At 44.5% G+C, this 19,058-nt stretch overlaps 1 pseudogene; it reads left to right on the forward strand.

Annotated features, from left to right (window-relative positions):
- The first annotated feature begins 16,803 nt into the window (after positions 1–16,803).
- Positions 16,804–17,962, forward strand: LOC142184309 (adenosine receptor A1 pseudogene; annotated as a pseudogene).
- Positions 17,963–19,058: the final 1,096 nt, after the last annotated feature.

The following is a 19,058-nucleotide window of genomic DNA, read 5'->3' on the forward strand; positions in this document are numbered from 1 at the left end:
TCTTCACAGCAGTGCCTATAGCGCTGTACTGTGTGAGCGGGGAGGAACGCCTCTCTCCCCTCCTGATAATACTCGTCTATGGATGAGTACTGTGAGAAGAGGGAGGAGGCGTTCCTCTCTGGTCTCACAGTACAGCGCTATAGGCGCTGCTGTGAAGAAGGACGTTACTAAAAAAATACAAAGGTAATGTATTAAATATAAAAAAATACAGAAAACATACAAGACACAGGGAAACTGACAAAAGAAGATTCACCACATAGTGGCAAACAAATACCAAAAACCCTCTCACTGACGAATGAGAAGGGTATCCCCCAGGCTAAATCCACACCATTATAGGGGAAGTACCAAAAAACAAGTAAACTGAACCAAAATAATAATAAATATAAATAAATAAATGAAGTCTCAAAGATACAGACTAACAGTACATACCCATAGACATGATGAGGGTAAATGGACGCCAAAAAGGGGGAAAACCACTGCACACTGGAAGTGAGACAGAAATCACAGCGCCTGAGGCTGAATTTTATGGTGAGGACGCAGCTGAGGTTTTCTTCTGATGACTCTTCCATATCGGCCATATTTGTGTAGGTACCGCTGAACAGTAAAACAATATACCACAACTCCGGAGTCTGCTAAATCTTCCTGAAGGTCTTTTGCAGTCAAGTGAGGTTTTGATTTGCCTCTCTGGCAATCCTACGAGCAGTTGTATCTGAAATCTTTCTTAGTCTTACAGACCTTATCTTGGTCTCGACTTGTTCTTGTAAGGGCTCGTTCACATCTGCGCTCGGTACTCCGTTATGCAGGTTTCTGTTTCCTGCATAAAACTGAGCAGGAGACGGAAACCTGCAGTATTCTTTCTCACCCATTCATTTGAATGGGTGAGAAAGCTGTGCGGTGGTGAGCGTTTTATGCTCTCCGCCGCGAAACCAGGTTTTTTAATCCGGACACAGAGTCTGACATGCAGTACTCTGTGTCCGGATTAAAAAAAAACGGTTTCGTGGCGGAGAGCATAAAACGCTCACGGCCGGACCCGGTCTGTGGTTTTACGTCTTCTTGCATGCAGAAGATGGAAACCACAGAACGGAGACCAGAATGCTGGTGTGAACCCAGCGTAACTGCCATTTATTAAAGGGGATCTACCCTGTTTCCCTGAAAATAAGACAGATTCTTATAATTAATTATCTAACGAAATATATGACCTTTCTTATTTTCGGGGGATGTCTTATGCAGCGGCTGGAGCGGGGAACAATCGGCAGTCATGCTGATACTTCCTTAGCGGAGCGCCGGCATGACTGCCGGTTGTATGTGATCCAGAAGGTGAAGGGGGGGGGGGAAGTGTCTTATTTTCGGGGAAACAGGGTATCATTGGCAAAAATAATTTTTAACTAAGCACCACGTATTATAGCCTTTATAAAGGCTTTTTCAGCAGTACTTTTGTTTTTCAGATGCATTCTGTAGATTTTAAATAAAAAAATTTTTCCACAAAGCACAGCCGCGGCATCCTTGTGGTCCCGCCTATGTACCGTTATGAGCTATCCTCTTCTCTTTTCTAAGCCTTTTCAGCGCCGCTCTAACCACCTCCTTGCTTGAAATCCCGCACATGTGCAGAGCAAACGGACACTTCAGGTCTCTGCCATGCATACTGCACTGTTCTTCCAGCATGCCGGGAGCCCGCTGGAGGGGTATGGTGCCGGGAGCCTGCTGGAGGGAGGAGGGTGGTGTCGGGAGCCCGATGGAGTGAGGGGGGGGCGCACCGGAAGTGCGTTCTGGAAGGGGGGACGCGGAAAGGGGAGTTGTAGGGGGCCCCTCAAAGGGCCGGGGCCGCCTAGGACGCACGAGAGGTGAGTGCTGCGTGGGGGGTCAGGTGAGGGTGTAGGGTGGAAATTGGGGGAGCCAGGCCGCACCTGCAGATACTGCACATATACATAGATGTCGCAGAACCAAGATGCCAACCCAGGCGGATTACTGCCAGCACCCATTGCATACATATATGAAGGTCGGCGCCAATCAAACAACCTGCCGACTAAGTCGCGGGCAGATGCTAGTGGTACATAAATCGACCTCAAAATCTATTAAGAGGTTGCAAAACTATTTAACAATGAAGCAGTTTTATTTCTCACCCTTTAATGCGTCTGTCTGCGAGGTCTATTTGATCATGTCAAAGAATAAGCCTCTGTGGACGTTACCCTGATCAGATTTGGGGACCAGTGCACAACTTAAAGAGGACCTTTCATCAGATTGGGCACAGGCAGTTCCATATACTGCTGGAAAGCTGACAGTGCGCTGAATTCAGCGCACTGTCGGCTTTCCAGATCTGTGCCCCGGGTAAAGCGCTATCGGTCCCGGTACCATAGCGCTTTACAGTCAGAAGGGCGTTTCTGACACTTAGCCAGGGACGCCCTTCTGCCCAGCAGAGCCTATCGCGCTGTAGAGTGTGAGCGGGGAGGAACTCCCCCTCCCCTCCTGATAATACTCGTCTATGGATGAGCTGTGTGAGCAGAGGGAGGGGGCGTTCCTCCCCACTCACACTGTACTGCGCTATAGGCGCTGCTGGGAAGAAGGACGTACCTGACTGACTGTCAGGAACGCCCTTCTGACTGTAAAGAGCACACTTTCAGCTTTCCAGCAGTATATAAAACTGCCCATGCCCAATCTGATGAAAGGTCCTCTTTGAAGAAACCCCTAGAAGCGAGCGCAGTCCTTGGTGAATGTAAGGAGTGGGCATGGTTAATTGTGAATGTAAAGAGTGACCGTGGTGAATTGTGAATGTAAGCAGTGTTACTACCAAACAGATTTATCACAGTGGCTGATGCAGGATGATCAATCTAAAGATGTGGTGCCACCTCCTGGCAGTGCTGATATTAACACACATCCTGTATTATACACCCAAAAAGTGAAAACTTTACTGGGAAACAAAACATCACAACCACTAAAACAGAGGTAATCTGGCCATAAACTGGTCATAGTTGGGGCCCAAGTTAGGGGTCCACAAGCTCTTCAGAGCAAGCAGTTTTCTCTGCCAGCAGCACGGACACAGGTTTTGGGGGAGATATGTTCTCATGTGGGTGCACCGCAGAGCCGCTCTTCACTAAACGATCATGCAGCAGACTGAACTGCAGAGCCTTCATACTGAAAGAGATAAGACGGGAAAGTGTTAATGAGGAGGAGCCAACATTAAAGAAGGAGGAATCAGAATTAATGAAACATGAACATGAGGAGGAGTCAGAAGTATAAGGAAGGAAAGTAAGGATTAATGAGGAGAAGCCATATTTAATAATGAGGAGTCACATATAATGAGCAGTGGGGGTCTCAAGATTAATGAGGAGGAGGTGCCATCCTACTAATCCTATCCTATCCTACTAATATTATAAATACTAATCCTATCCTACTAATCCTACATAAATGTGAATGTTTGTGTGTTTGGATGTTTGTTCCTCAATCACGCAAAAACGGCTGAACGGATTTGAATAAAATTCGGCACATAAATAGATTGTAACCTCGATTAAAATCTAATTTGTCGCAAACAACGAGAGCTATGAAGGTAGCCAGAAGTAACACAGTTCTCCTCAAGCGGAACTGAGGGGGATCATCAACGTCAACAACACATGCATTATATGGCATCACAGCGAGCTGCTGAGATCCCGGAACAATTACAGACACGGTGTGAAGAACTACTTCAGTGCCAGGCCAACTGGAGAGCCGCCGAAACGCCAGAGCAGGCGGATCATCAACACCAACAACACGCTCATTATATGGCGTCCCAGCAAGTTGCTGAGATGCTGTAACTATCATGGGCACAGCGTGTGGATCGAGTTCAGCTGCAGGCTAGCTTGAGGGTTGCCGAAACGCCAGAGCATGCAGATCATCAACACCAACAACATGCTCATTATATGGCTTCCCAGCGAGCTGCTGAGTTGCCTGAACAATCACGGGCACAGCGCCAGGAATGAGTTCAGTGGCAGGCCAGCTTGACAGCTGCCAAAATGCCGGAGCAGGCGGATCACCAACGCCAACAACATGCTCATTATATGGTGTCCCAGCGAGCTGCAGGGAAGCCAGAATCACAGGCAGGGTGCGAGGAACAAGTTCAGCAGCAGGACAGCTTAAGAGCTGCCGAAACGCCACAGCAGGCAAACCATCGACGGCAGCAATTTGCTAAATATAGGCGGATCATAGACGCCAACAACATGCAGACGAAGTCACGGGCAGAGGCTAGTATTTAATATAGAGGAAGGTTTAGGATTAATTAAACAAAAGTAAAGATTGATGAGGCATCGGGGGGAAGGATTAATGAAGAAGGGTTGTCAAGATTAATGAGGAGGGCCCATATTTAAAGGGATTCTATAATTAGAATTCCCATTTTTAACTAAGTACACGTGGGAATAGAAAGGCTATTCTTTTCTTACCTTTATTATTATTGGCCGAACGGGAGAGACCACAGGAAAATGGCCGACGGACATGCCCAGTCAGCGCTTTTGGATGAAGACACGAAGGTGACACAGGAGAAGAGGTGGTCCGGAGAAGAAGATGCACGGGGAACACCCCCAGTGCTGTCTGAAAACTCATTTACATATGGAAGAAGAACCACAGTGCAGATCAGAATAATAAAGGTAAGAGAACAATAGCCTTTCTTAAGGCTATTCCTACATGTACTTGTTTAAAAAGGGGAATTCTAATTATAGAATCCCTTTAATGAAGAGAAACCATGTTTAATAAAGAGGTGCCATATTTAATGAAGAGGAGCTATATTTAATGAGGGGCCATTTTTTAATAAGGAGTTGTCATATATAATGAGTGGGCAGCTGTCAGGAATAATGAGGAGCACCCATATTTAATAAAGAGGAAGGGGTTATCAGGATTAAGTAGAGTAAGTGGAGCTATGTAAAATAAGGAGGGGCTTCCAGGTTTAATGAGGCACATTGGCAAAACCTTCTTGAGAAGGGTGACCCAGTTTGCAGATCGAACCAAATTCGACAGATATGGGCACTCACCAGTAGGGGCGCCTTTCGCGGGCTGACATCATTTTCCACAGCTCTGCCAGATCCTTAGTCGCAGCTGTCGATGCTTTGCCAGGATTTGCACTAAAAAGACAAGGAGCAAGTCAGATAGCCGTCACTCTCCAGCCCCATCCCCCTACCTTCACTTGTCTCCGGTACCTCAGGTATAGACGCCTATTTAACCTGCAGAACATGATGAATCCATTTACACACTTCTTCCTGAATTGCTTCAGCCGGGAGAGTGTATTGGGCTTCTTTGTGGGCACCATTCCTGCACTATGACCGGAGTCAGCAGTGCTTACATCATCCCTGGTTGTGGAGGAGCGCGGCTGAGAAGCAACAATATGTCAGGGACAACAGTAATGTGAATGGAACACACCCTCAGCCTGAGCCCCATCTTTTACCTTCCGCCTCCTGGCTCTCTTTTTTGGGCCACATGCTTGAATGCATTTCCTGACTTCAGATCCTAAGGTGGCCTCTACTGATGGCTGCTGCTTATCTTCTAGGCATCCATTGGCCGCCATGTTGCCGCTTTTACCAGAAGACAGGTAGTTATGATCCAGGAAGAATGACGAGGCCACTGTAGGGTCCTGAAAGAGCAGAGGTGGTTTTATAATACAGTTCAAGGTTCAGGGTTGGATCATGGGGTGGGGGTTCTAGATAGGACAGTTTAGGGTCAGGTTATGGGTTGGGGGTTCTGGTTAATACTGTTTTGGTTCAGGATAATACAGTTCAGGAGGGATGTGGACGGATATGATCAGTTCAACAATAGCGGCAGGTCCCCACCTCTCCACAGCGTTCACTTACTATAATGTAGAGTCTACCACTTTACCTGAACATCTTCAAGTGACCAAGGGCAGATCTCCATATCCTCAAACAAAGCTGAAATAAAAAAGAAACCACACCTATCCATCATACATCCCAGAACCACTTGCTGTACCCGCGGTCCACATCCTACACACAAGGACCACTCCCTGCAGCTCAGTGCATGGCTGCCATTGTACCTACTTGGTGGCAGATTCTTCGTTGGAGATGACATCAGCAATGGGCTCATTTCCAGGAGTGCAGCTTCAGAGGACGGCAGGCTGCAGGGACCTAGAGAGCAGATGACAGTCAGGTCATAGTATTCACCCCATAGTGACCAGTAAGAATGCTGAGGACCACTCCAAGGACTGCTGCCACATCTTGAATAGTCCCTAGATATCTCTGGATATTCGTGGTGGTCCAAATAATATTCTCTGCACATTGGGGGTTGCTTACTGATATATATGAGTCACTCACTGTGAGGAGAGCGTGGGGACATGGAGACAGAGACGAGCCATGGACCCCCATCACCATTATCAGAGGATGAGGACGAGACATATGGGACCAGCGTCTGCCTGGAAAGAGTTGAAACAGACATAGAGAGACCTGGAGTCTGCACCACTGTTCTCTGCACATATGGCCATGGTGACATACTTACCATGAGATCTCCTTGGAATTTACGTTTGGTTTCACTTTAGAACCTTAAAGGAAAGAAGTGACAATTACTGCTCCCTGCGGAGACCGTACCTCTCTTCTGACTCCGCCTCTACAGTCCATATAAATATATATATATATATATATATATATATATCTATATCACAGTCTATGAGCTGACTCTGGTGTAGTGATTGGTCAGTAACAGCTTATTATCTCACCTCTGGACTGCCATCTTCTCCTGACACCCAGTTTGACATTTTTCCGCGTTCCCATGACATCTACAGCACGTCTTGGAGTCCAGAGTGGGAGGGAACCTACACATCAAACACTGTTAGGATCTGCCCTGCCCCAACTCCGGCCACTTAATACCAACCTCACTGAACTCCACAGCCAGATCAAGTGGGCTCTGCACACAGAGGACACCTAGATGTGACAGCAAGGCACTGGGGATTACAACCACCTCCATCTCCTGGTACCTAACTACCCCTCCCCCACTTACCCCATCTCCTGTTACACCCTAAACCTCTCCCATTTACCCCATTTCCTGGTACCACCCTGAAATCCCATCTCTTGGTCCTCCCTCTTACCCAATTTCCCGATACTCTGACTGTTCCACTGCACTGTGTCCTGGTATCCCTCTCCATCCCAATTACACCCACCTCCTGGTCCCCCCTCACAATCAGCACTTGTACTTACCCTGCCAGGTGCCATGTGGGAGGATTCTCCTCTGAGTCTCTTGGATCTTGCGCTGCAGAAATTGGATGTAGGAGACGGCATGGACCAGAAGGTGCTGGGTAAATACAATAAATAATTTACACATCTATATATATATATATATATATATATATATATATATATATATATATATATACATATCACCAGGACTCTAAGATTTTGGTGTTGTCGGTGTCACTGTCACTACTGCAAGAACCTCACTGCCCAGAAGAAGGAACAAGAATCTTCCACCTCATCCAGAACATGGAGCTGCTGATGGGGTCAGAAGAATATAGCATGATGTTTCAGTAGAATTGTGCCTGCAGCTCTGGATGTGACTGCAGTATAAGACATTATAATATTAGAATTGTGTCTGCAGATTTGGATGTGACTGCAGTATAAGACATTATAATATTAGAATTGTGCCTGCAGCTCTGGATGTGACTGCAGTATAAGACATTATAATATTAGAATTGTGCCTGCAGCTCTGGATGTGACTGCAGTATATAACGTTATAATATTAGAATTGTGTCTGCAGCTCTGGATGTGACTGCAGTATGTGACGTTATAATATTAGAATTGTGTCTGCAGCTCTGGATGTGACTACAGAATATGATATGATGTAACAGTATAAGGAAAATGTTTGTTCTCGTACCGTGTTAGCCAGTGGGTAGGAAATATAAAAACACAAAAAACTTGATAGTCTTCAGTAGTTGATACATTTTTTAATGGCTAACTAATAATGATGACAGATTACAACGTTTCGGAACATCTAGGCTCCTTTCTCAAGTAAATTTAAAACCATTTCTGAAGGATGCATATTTATATACAAAAAGGGCACATAGGGATAGAATTCCAGGAGGAAGGGGTGTATGTCATTTTACAGAAATCACTGACCTGAGACCCTGAGAACTGATAAGGACCTGTAAGTGTTTACATTGTTTCTACCAATTACTAACAACCCTCTTCCCCCCCCTTCCTCCTGGAATTCTATCCCTATGTGCCCTTTTGTATATAAATATGCATCCTTCAGAAATGGTTTTAAATTTACTTGAGAAAGGAGTCTAGACGTTCCGAAACGTTGTAATCTGTCATCATTATTAGTTAGCCATTAAAAAGGTATCAACTACTGAAGACTATCAAGTTTTTTGTATTTTTATATGATGTAACAGGTGATTTAGGCCACACACTCCACACTATGACAAGACTCGTATAGACAGACCTGGACACCAGTTTCCTTCCAATGACCACCAGGAAGGGTCATCGCCAGCTCCTCCATGTCCAGCGACCATCTGCCCCTTAAAGAAAAACGCTGACTTTACTGCATTGTATAGGGGAGGAGCAGAGTGCAAACACTTCAAGTAAGTTCACATGGAGTAACTTGAGAATTCAGCCTCAGAATCAGCGCCCTATTCTGTTCTGAATCTATATCCTGAGGCCAGAAAGTGGAGAGGAATCTGAGACTGAAAACTGCCTCAAATTTCCATTCACTTTCCACCATGTGAACCGCGCCTTAGTGTAGCAAAGCAAAGATCCCCCGATGTAGCAAACTGCATGGCTAGTGAAGCAGCACAAACCGGGTACCAGACCCCCAATGTGACAGGGCACCATCACCTGTCGTGAAGGGTGAAGACCTCCAGTGTAGCCAGTTGCAGTCCCTCAGTGTAGCAGGACACAGACCAACAGCGTAACCAGGTGCAGACCCCCAGTGTAGCATTAAGCAGACCCTCAGCGTAGCCAGGAACAGAAAGCAGGACACAGACCTCCCAGTGTAGTAGATGTGCAGACCCCCAGTGTAGGACACAAATTCCCCAGTGTAGCCAGGTGCAGACCCCCAGTGTAGCATTAAGCAGACCCTCAGTGTAGCCAGGTACAGACCCCGCTGTGTAGCAGATGTGCAGACACCCCAGCGTAGCCAGGTACAGAAAGCAGGACACAGACCTCCCAGTGTAGCAGATGTGCAGACCCCCAGTGTAGGACACAGATTCCCCAGTGTAGCCAGGTGCAGACCCCCAGTGTAGCAGATGTGCAGACCCCCAGTGTTGGAGGACACAGACCCCCCCCCCCCCTCCCAGTGAAGCCAGGTGCAGACCCCCAAGTTTAGCAGATGTGCAGACCCCCAGGTTTAGCAGATGTGCAGACCCTCAGTGTAGCCAGGTGCAGACCCCCAGGTTTAGCAGATGTGCAGGCTTCCAGTGTAGCAGGGCTCAGGCACCCGATGTAATGAATACATATTCAGTGTTCACATCAATGCCAGTCCTGAAAGCTGTTACGATCACCACAACAACCATGACCGGGAGGATCCAGGGAAACAACATGGCGGCTAAAAGTGATGCGTCACGTCACCTGTGGAAGGAGGAGTCAGTCACTCACCTCCCCCGCGGAGCTCCGGGCCTCACCACACGGGAGAAAAGTCTTGACCCTACGGAGTTCCCGCACCCGGCCGCCATGATGCAGAACAACACAGTGCTGCCCCTAGCGACGGCTGGTGTCACATACCTGGGCGGGAAAACAGACGTTGTAGTGCGAGAGGTGCAGCCCTGAGGGGAGACCGAGTGTCCCGGTGAGGTAATGTATGGCCCAGCAACACATGTTATATATATACCATTGTAATAGTGTAGTAATAATCCCCTCAGACTGCTATGCCTATATAATGTTATATAATAGAGTAATGATAATCACCTCAGACTCCCATGTCCATATAGTGTTATATAACAGTGTAATAATAATCTCCTCAGACTGCCATGTCCATATAGTGTTATATAATAGAGTAATAATAATCACCTGACTGCCATGTCCATATAGTGCTATATAATAGAGTAATAATAATCACCTCAGATTGCTATGCCTATATAGTGTTATATAATAGAGTAATAATAATCACCTGACTGCCATGTCCATATAGTGCTATATAATAGAGTAATAATAATCACCTCAGACTCCCATGTCCATATAGTGCTATATAATAGTGTAATAATAATCACCTCAGATCAGCATGGCCATATAGTGTTATATAATAGAGTAATAATAATCTCCTCAGACTCCCATGTCTATATAGTGTTATATAATAGTGTAATAATAATCACCTCAGACTGCCATGTCCATAAAGTGTTATATAATAGTGTAATAATAATCACCTCAGATTGCTATGCCTATATAGTGTTATATAATAGAGTAATAATAATCTCCTCAGACTGCTATGCCTATATAGTGTTGTATAATAGAGTAATGATAATCTCCTCAGACTCCCATGTCCATATAGTGTTATATAATAGAGTAATAATAATCACCTCAGACTCCCATGTCCATATAGTGCTATATAATAGTGTAATAATAATCACCTCAGATCAGCATGGCCATATAGTGTTATATAATAGAGTAATAATAATCTCCTCAGACTCCCATGTCTATATAGTGTTATATAATAGTGTAATAATAATCACCTCAGACTGCCATGTCCATATAGTGTTATATAATAGTGTAATAATAATCACCTCAGATTGCTATGCCTATATAGTGTTATATAATAGAGTAATAATAATCACCTCAGACTGCCATGTCCATATAGTGCTATATAATAGTGTAATAATAATAATCCCCTCAGTCCATCTTCTCCATATAGTATTATATACTGTATATACTCGAGTATAAGCCAAATTTTTCAGCAAAGTTTTTGTGCTAAAAAAAGCCCCCCTTGGCTTATACTCGAGTCAAGCGAGAATTTTTTATTTTTTTTTCTGGGGGGGGGGGGGGTCTATGACCAGCCACAATAGTAATGTATAGAATCTCCCATAAAATAGTGAGAAAAAAAGAATATTTAAAAAATATAATAAAAAAACTAAAGTAAATAAAAGTTGTAAATCCCTCCTTTCCCTAGAATACATACATAGGTAGAAGATGACTGTGAAACACAAACACATTAGGTATCCCTGTGTCTGAAAGTGCCCGGTCTACTGAATATAGGGGATCTGCAGTGCTCCTGTTCCATCAGAAAGGGGTTAATAGGAGCACTGCAGATACCCTATATTCAGCCAGACTGAATTCCAAGTGGAGGAAAAAAACAGTCCTCAAGCTCAGGGAAGGGGCAGACAGACAACCAAAACACCCCCTCCCCTTCCCCAGCAACTACTGCACCTCAAAACTCAGACCATTTTAATTTTTGAAATTTTCCAGTAGCTGCTGCATTTCCCCCCCTCAGTTTATACTTGAGTCAATAAGTTTTCCCAGTTTTTGTAGTAAAATTAGGGGCCTCGGCTTATATTCAGGTCGGCTTATACTCGAGTATATACAGTAATAGTGCAATAATCGCCTCAGACCATCATGTCCATACAGTGTTATATAACAGTGTAAAAATAATCACCACAAATATGTTTTCCAATAAGATGACATCACTGATGCTGCTGTTGTCCCTACTGATGAAATTTGGTGGCCCCTCAAAGGGCTTCAGAAGTGATCCACTCCAATGGCGGATCTCAGAATAACACATTGTCCATGTGGTCTGTTGCATGCAGTAAACATTCACTGCCTTCTACTGCTCATACAGATGGATGTGGAGAGTTCTCTCGCAGCATTGGGGACACTCCCAGTGCTGTTTGAGTGCTGGGGCCCACCCCCAGTGCTGCGAGAGAACTCATTTGCATAATGAAGAAAACCGGGATTTCTGCCAAATGGCGGCGTTGAGAAGACATCTAAAGGTAGGAGAAGAATAGCCTATTCCTACGTGTTAGTGAGAAAAAAATGGCATTTAATGAAAGAATCCCTTTAAGGAGGAGAAGCAAATGATGATAATGACAACCACTATGTACAAGGTGTGAATGTGGCCTGCCTAAAAGATCATGGTGAGACAGAGTACAACAACCTTGCTCACTTTCCCTGCCAGTGCCACTGCCTAGTTTATTTTGCCAAATGAGCTGGTGATGCCTTTTCATGACAGTACGTAGAGATGTCGTTCCTGTATTTGTTCCTGCATGGCCACAGCTAAGTTTCTGCTTAGGGCTCGTTCACATCTGCGCCGGGACTCCATTCTGCAGGTTTCCGTTTCCTGCACAAAACAGGGCAGGAGACAGAAACCTGCAGGCATCTTTCAAACTGAAAAGTGAGCGCCGGTGAGCGTTTTATGCTCTCCGCAGCGAAACTGGTTTTTTTTAACCGGACACAGAGTTGGACATGCAGTACTCTGTGTCTGGTTTAAAAAAAAGAGCTCAAAACGCTCACTGGCGCTCACAGCCGGACTCGACAGGTTTCCGTCTTCTGCATGCAGAAGACGGAAACCTGATAACGGAGTCCAGATGCTGGTGTGAACCCAGCGTTACAGATCTTGCACATTGCCATGGATTTATCATTTGAAAGTGTACAAAAAAATTCCCACATGGCCGAGTGTAGTTGCTGTTGCCAACATCAGCCGTACTGGAAACATGTCTGCTAGTACCACCATCGGTGCCACCACAACCAACCTGTGAGCTTACCGTGAGTCTGCTCCGGGCAAGCATTTTGGATGTTGGGGCTGTGCATTGTCTGGAATCCTTAAGATTGACACTTCCACCACCTTCTTCATGTGATATCACCTTGACACCCTGACCCGGTTACATGCCCTATGCGCAAAAAATCATCATCGGCATTGTCTTAGCCTTCCTTGCTTTTATTTTGCTATCATGGCCATGGCATTCTTGCACATCCTCATATTTCCACCTCGAGATTTCTCCCTAGTGTAACCACCAGTACCACATACCCTGCCACTACTACCTCCACCACCAACAATCATGTCTTATTCTTCCACCTCTGCCTAGTGAACACACATGAATTTACAATCTGTAGTACATTTTTATTATAGGGTATGAAATGTCTCCTAAATCCTGATAGATGCCTTAACATGTGAATGCAGTCTAAGTGTTTTGTGGGACAACATGGCAGCAGTCTTTTCTTTATGAAACTCATGTGCACTACCACTAGAGCTCACCATCCTGTCGTCGTATTTTATCCCTAATTCGTCACCATATGTTGTGATTGCGGTGCAGAGAGCTGAGCATGGGTGGGAGAACTGGCAGCTGCAGGCACAGTCTCGGCACATGTCGCTCATTTTTCATGGTGACATGGAAACCAGCACAGCTGATCACCCTGACTGACAATGTACATTGACGACAATGGTGGCCAGACAAATATTTATCTGACTGAGGGCTGGCAGAACGGCGTTATTTACCCAGCACAGACGGCTCCTAACATTGTGTGCTCCTGTCAGCAGCCCCATGTAAGCTCTAACGTCCACATACATGGTGGAGCATTCCCATGTCAATATTAGTCTAGTCCTGGACTTGACACATTCTGTCCAATTCTGTTTTGTCTTTCTGGACTTTGAGAAAGCTGGGTGACAAAATCTGTAATGGCCACCCTATCCGTTTCTGCCTAGTGTTCCCATAGAGAGTTGTCCAAGAGGTTCTGCGTACAGGAGGTTTGATCATGTCGTGTTTTTGTGCACCATTGTCTTTCCTCGATTTCATTTCTTCTCCCCACAAAGAAGCAGGAAATGTGCGGTCAGCGGCCATGGACCGTGGCGGGTCCCAGTGGTGCTGATAATAACCCCTTGGATCACGCCACCTCTCATCTGCTGCTTGTTTGTTTTCCTCACCTCACGCTTGGCTGGATTAGTACATTACAGATGGCAGCAACGGCGATAAGAGAGAGAGAACATTGTGGCATGGATGCCTCGAACACAAGCTGGGGACAAGACATATTGGACAACAGAGCCCCGAAGTTTATTATTTTATTTCTAAGAAAAAGGGGTGGGGCTACATGGTCACGATATTATTATACATGTAGTACCCCAATACAACGGTTACATGTGCGCAGCAGAAGGCAAGAGCTGTTTATTATGCTTTTGCACTTCTAACTGTGGTGTGCTGCACAAAGTGAAAGCTACACTGTAGACTTACGAGAACACCCCAGCACCCATACACTTACAGCCGTCCCCCTATTTCACCACTGCACTAACAAATAATCCTGCCACATGTGGTTTTAGTGAAAACGCTGTTTACGTGAAGTTCTCAGCTTAATCTTCAACCAAGAGAAAACTAATGGGGCAAGGCCTGGTTTTAAAGCCCACCGAAAACACCAGGACTAAAACCTGTCATGGAGTCCATCATAATCAGGGAGGACGTGGGCGGGTAAATTTATATTATCTGCTCACGTGTGCCACAGCCACACCCTATTTCACTTTCAAAGACGTCAGGACACAGAAATTGACAGCAAAGCCATAGAGTCACTCATCTCATCTCCCAATTTCTGAAATAGACCACTTCATTTTCCAATCTCTGGAACAGATCAGATCTGCAGACAAAGGGTCCTGAGAATGTCATCTTCCAATTCCTAGAACAGACCTGGATCTACAGGCAAAGGGCTCTAACAATCTCATCTTTCAATTCCCAGAATAGACATGGATGTACAGACGGGATTCTAACAATCTCATCTTTCAATCTTTGGAATAGACCTGGATCTACAGACAAAAGGTCCTGACAGTCTAATCTCACGATTTCAGGAACAGATTGGTATCTGCAGGCAGAGGGTCCAGCTAATCTCTTTTTCCAATCTCTGAAATAAAACCGGGATCTACAGACAGGGGATTCTGAAAATCTCCCAGTCTCTGAAATAGACCCAAATCTTCAGGTATTAGGTCTTTCACAATCTTATCTTCCAATCTCTTAAATAGGACTTCAATCTGCTGACAAAAGGTGCTAATATTCTTATCTCCCATACTCTGTAATACATCTGGATCTGCAGGAAGAAGTTCTGGACAATCTTATTTTCTAATCTCTGGGATAGATCTGGATCTTCGGACAAAAGGTCCTGACTATCTTATCTGCCAAACTGGATTTGCAGGCGGAAGGATTGACAATCTCATCTTCCAGTCTCTGGAATAGAACTGGATCTGCAGACAGGGGTCCTGACAATTTATTCTCCCCTTTCTTCGTAACAGCTTTGATCTTTGGGTTTAATATCTCCTGAAACAAATGCTCCACTCAATCTCTGGGCTATAAGGCACATCTTCCCTGTGTCTCATCTCATGTTGGGATTCCTTGCCAGCTCCTGAAATCCAGGTGAGAGTCATAGTGTCTTATGATAGATGGATGGTGAGTGTATTGAGATGGTTATAGATGCATATTGCACATTTTCTGTTAGTACAATAAACCTCATTTCAATCCTGAAATATTACTGTGTCCATCAGTTATTAGATATATCAAACTGAAATGGCTGTTATAAACACCAAAATATTTAGAACTAAAAATGATTAAGATTAATAGGGGTGCCCAAACTTTTTCATAGGACTGTATATAATTATAATATAATATTAGTAGGAATGGATGCCTGAGATTACATATACACACAGAGGCAGAATCCACTATCCTCCCTTCTGGGCCCTCCCTTCTCATTGTTATTGCGGGGCCCCACCATCAATCATCATGTTGACATAGATATGGGGGTTGTAGTCTAAGGCTGGTCTTACACGACCGTATTGAATGTACGGTCCGCAAGTTGCTGATCAGCAACACTAGTTGCTGATCGGCAGCATAGACTCCGCAGATGTCCGTGTCCTGCCGCACTCGCCCATAGAGTTCTATGGGCGAGTCCGTGCAGTGCCACAATTCACGTGTCACTTTGACACGTGTTTACGTGTCTGAATGAGCGGAGCGGAAACTCCGTGTGAAAGCACCCTAATACTGAAAAAAAAGTCTATGACTGGGAAGCAGGTAATATATAGGCATTTAGCTGTATAGTGGACTCCCATACTGAATATTTCTGGTAGGCCCTAGGCATCCCAATCTAACACTGTCCATGATTAGTTTGATGACAAAATCATAGACACATGCAAACAAGAGAAGATGTATTGCAAACCAGTCAAAGCTTTGGACTTTTCATTCCATGAGGTTTTTTTTGTTTGTTTTTAATTTTCTACATTGTAGATTTGTACTAAAACATGAAAACTATGATGGACACATACGGATTAAGTAATAAATTAAAAATGGATTATCCCCTTCCTGCCACAGCCATTTTTTATTTTAATTTTTTAATCGTTATTGTTGGTGGGATATATTGTACTTTATAATGGTACCATTTATTATTCCCTATAATGTACTAGGAAACTGGAAAAAAAATCAGAATGAGATGGAATTAGAGGAAAAACTGCATTTGCACAACTTTTTTTACAAGCTTCCTTTTTACAGCGTTCACTGTGGACCCAAAATGACATCACAGTAGACCTCAACACATCCATCAGCTTGGGTAGAAACCCCTATCAAGTGCAAACCAACAATCAATCCCCTCTAAAACAAAGAAACAGAATTTCAGGACATCACAAGATAAAATGCATCAATAGTGATAAAAGCTATTTGACTGAGGGGAAAAAAAGGGAATGTTAGTGCTTGTGCCAGCAAGAGAGAAATCTGACTAAAAAGTAGAGGTGTTCTTGTTATTTTGTCCAGCCCCTTAAAGTGTTCTATAGTAGTGATTTTCTTGTGTGTCCAGGCTGGCAGTGGCTGATCAATCTATTCAACGGCTTCCTTCATGGCACTGACTCTGTATTTTATCTTGCAGGTCACCATAAATCCTCATCTTCCCGGGGATGACTCACCCTTGTTCATCATCATCATGCCTGCCACAAATCTCTCATCCGCTGCCTCTGCCCCTCTGGTGACTGTATCTAACATTCCATACTTGGTGACAGAAGTGCTGACGGCGGTCATCTCAGTGGTGGGCAACACTCTAATCTGCTTGGCCATTATAAACGACCGCAGGCTCCGCACTGTCACCAACAACTTCCTGTTGTCTCTAGCTACTGCAGACATCCTTGTGGGAGCTGTGGCTATCCCTTGTGCCATCTTGCTGGACCTGGGCATAGCACGTTGCAGTCTATACTCTTGCTTACTCATGCTTTGCAACCTTATGACATTTTCCTTGGCGTCCATCTTTGGACTTTTAGCCGTAGCAGTAGAGCGCTATATCTCCATTTTGTGCCCCTTTCATTACCGTGCTCTGGTCACACCCAGAGCTTCTGTAATAGTGATAATCTGTACCTGGATGTTGGCAGCGCTCACTGGCTTGATGCCACTTATGGGTTGGCGTAAACCATTCCCTCCGGAAAGTGAGTGTCTCTTTAGTAGCCTCATATCGGAGTCATACATGGTCTATCTGATATTTTTTGGTTGTGTGATTCCACCTCTGGTTGCCATGCTTGTGCTCTATGCTCGCATCTTCCTGGAAATCCGAAGGCAGATCCGACAGATTGCAGAATGGGCGGTGGACATGAGCCGGCGAAGGAGGAAACGACGTATTGTGGTCAGGGAGTTCCGTATGGCCACATCGTTGTTCCTTGTCGTCTTCTGCTTTGTTGTTTGCTGGTTCCCAATTCATATCCTTAATGTTATACGACTTTTCTGCCCGAAATGTACAGTGCCCACAGACCTGGTGCTCACTGCTGTCATTCTCTCTCATGCCAATTCTGCCCTTAATCCTGTTATTTATGTTTTTCGTATGAGGACATTCCGACGGGCAATAGAAACCACTCTGTCCTGCTCCTGTGGCACTGGCACTGTAGGAAGTGTCACCGCATCCAGTCTGGCAAAAGCTGTCCATGAACAGAGAGAAGGTGGTCACTACAAGGATGTTCCTCTGCCTGGCACCTAAACTTGTCATCTTGTGAGAAATGAAGTGTAGCCAAAGGTGTCTGCAGGGAAGAGGAACCTATGAACCTTCATATCCTCACACAGGAGATAAAATAACTTCCTGCAGTCTTGTGTCTGAATAGACCCTAATAGGTGGATCCAGAGCCCAAGGCTGTGGTCTGAGGTGGGGCTCCCAGGTGAATCTCCGAGACATCCCCTGATGTAATAATGTGCAATAAAGCTGATGTGAAAATTGTTTTAAGTCTCTTAGAGATCATTGGAAAATAACTCCATATGGTGGTGGGGAAGGGGGCGTGAATGAAGGATAATACATGGCACATGAGAGGCATCAGAGCGCGCTATTTAATGCGAGCCACAGGGGGCATTCCTGGGAAATTTAATTACTTGTTCATCACTATGTGAGCGTGTATGGTCACGGTCATGAGAATCAAAATGAAAATAAACCACATGCAAAATATGCAGTTTCATGGTTTTATTACCAATCAGGAACAGGGTTGAATCTACTGTAATTCAGTTTGCATATATGATGAACATATCAAGGATATTTGAGGTGTCTGAATAACATGGCAAGTGAATATGGCACAAGATTTTTTTCTATATTATAGGAATAGAATTAAGTAGAAAACAAAAAAAAGTTAAAGTAGAAAAATTTATATTCTTCAAAGCCACCCCCCTTCTGCTCCTAAGCACAGGAGAAAAAAATATACAGGTCCTGTCAAAAGTTTGGCCTCACAATTTTATTCCATGCTTTTTCTTATTTTAGTTTTGTTTTTTTTCCACATTGAAAATTGATATTGAAGACATGAAAACTATGAAAGAACACATATGCAGTTAAGTAGGATGACGGCTTTACATATTTTTGGCATTCTTTCAATCAGCTTCACGAGGTAGCTATCTGGAAAGGTTTTCAATAACAGGTATGCCTTGTGAAGAGTTTGTGGGACCTCTCGCCTTCATAATGTGATTGAGACCATCAGTAGTGTCCTGCTGGTCAGATTGGTAGACAGTTCCATATAGAGTTTAGCCTTATTTGCCTATCCTTCTAATACACATAATGGCAAACACCACTCAATACGTAAAGGAAAACACCAATCCATCACTACTTTAAGACACTGAACATGAAAAATTTACTAAAGTGGAGTAATGAAAACCATCCAAGGCTATGACGAACCTAGCTCTCCTAAGAAGATGAAGACTGAGAGTTACTGCAAATCAC

This window comes from Leptodactylus fuscus, chromosome 11 (assembly GCF_031893055.1).
Source record: "Leptodactylus fuscus isolate aLepFus1 chromosome 11, aLepFus1.hap2, whole genome shotgun sequence".
NCBI lineage: Eukaryota > Metazoa > Chordata > Amphibia > Anura > Leptodactylidae > Leptodactylus > Leptodactylus fuscus.